This window comes from Chelonia mydas, chromosome 1 (genome assembly GCF_015237465.2).
Source record: "Chelonia mydas isolate rCheMyd1 chromosome 1, rCheMyd1.pri.v2, whole genome shotgun sequence".
NCBI classification, from domain to species: domain Eukaryota; kingdom Metazoa; phylum Chordata; order Testudines; family Cheloniidae; genus Chelonia; species Chelonia mydas.
In genome coordinates, this window is record NC_057849.1 from 212,653,189 (window position 1) to 212,654,928 (window position 1,740).

Sequence of the window (1,740 nt, forward strand, 5' to 3'; positions counted from 1 at the left end):
ATTGGAAAGAGTCTAGTTGAGGGCAACAAAAATGATTAGGGGACTGGAACACATGACTTATGAGGAGAGGCTGAGGGAACTGGGCTTGTTTAGTCTGCGGAAGAGAAGAATGAGGGGGGATTTGATAGCTGCTTTCAACTACCTGAAAGGGGTTCCAAAGAGGATGGCTCTAGACTGTTCTCAGTGGTAGCTGATGACAGAACAAGGAGTAATGGTCTCAAGTTGCAGTGGGGGAGGTTTAGGTTGGATATTAGGAAAAACTTTTTCACTAGGAGGGTGATGAAACACTGGAATGCGTTACCTAGGGAGGTGGTGGAATCTCCTTCCTTAGATATTTTTAAGGTCAGGCTTGACAAAGCCCTGGCTGGGATGATTTAATTGGGGATTGGTCTTGCTTTGAGCAGGGGGTTGGACTAGATGACCTCCTGAGATCCCTTTCAACCCTGATATTCTATGATTCTATGATGTTTGTGTGCATTCAGTGCAAATAGCTCCTGGCCCTCAGAGACCATGTGCAGGCTTTGGAGACCATAGTGGCTGAACTGGAGGAGCTGAGGGAGACAGGAGGTACATAGATGAGACTTTCTGGGACGCAGTAGAATGGTTCCACGCCCGTTCTGACAGCCTCCGTGCTGTTGTAGAGGATGAAAGTCTCAGGTAAGGAGAACATTCAACTGGAGCAGAGGAAAATGATCCCATACTTGGGACCCTCCTTCCAGATGGTGCTGTGGTATCCTCTCGCACTGAGGATACCTCTCCGTGGGAGGGATCTCCATTATATGATGGTCACGATTACCAAGTGTTCCAGCTATCATCACATCTTGGACCAGATCCTGTGCTCCACTTAAGACTAAATCGAGAATTGCCTCTCCTCTTGTGGGTTCCAGGACTAACAGCTCCAAGAATCAGTCATTTAAGGTGTCAAGAAATTTTATCTCTGCATCCCGTCCTGAGGTGACATGTACCCAGTCAATAAGGGGATAGTTGAAATCTCCCATTATTATTGAGGTTTTTTTTATTTTAATAATCTCTCTAATCTCCCTGAGCTCAAAAAGAAATAGCAAAAAAAAAATTAAGTACATCAGAACCAGGAAGACTACTAAAAAAACAGTGCGGCCATCGGATGATCGAGATGCTAAAGGAGCACTCAAGGACAAATAGGCCATTGCAGAGAAACTAAATGAACTCTTTGCATCGGTCTTCACGGCTGAGGATGTGAGGGAGATTCCCAAACCTGAGCCATTCTTTTTAGGTGACAAATCTGAGGAACTGTCCCAGATTGAGGTGTCATTAGAGGAGGTTTTGGAACAAATTGATAAACTAAACAGTAATAAGTCACCAGGACCAGATGGTATTCACCCAAGAGTTCTGAAGGAACTCAAATGTGAAACTGCAGAACTACTAACTGTAGTTTGTAACCTATCACTTAAATTAGCTTCTGTCCAAATGACTGGAGGATAGCTAATGTGACGCCAATTTTTTAGAAAGGGCTCCAGAGGTGAGCCTGGCAATTATAGGCCAGTAAACCTGACTTCAGTACCGGGCAAACTGGTTGAAACGATAGTAAAAAACACAATTATCCCAATACATAGATGAACATATTTTGTTGGGGAAGAGTCAACATGTTTTTTGTAAAGGGAAATCATGCCTCACCAATCTACTAGAATTCTTTGATGGGGTCAACAAACATGTGGACAAGGGGGATCCAGGGGCTATAGTGTATTTAGATTTCAGAAAGCC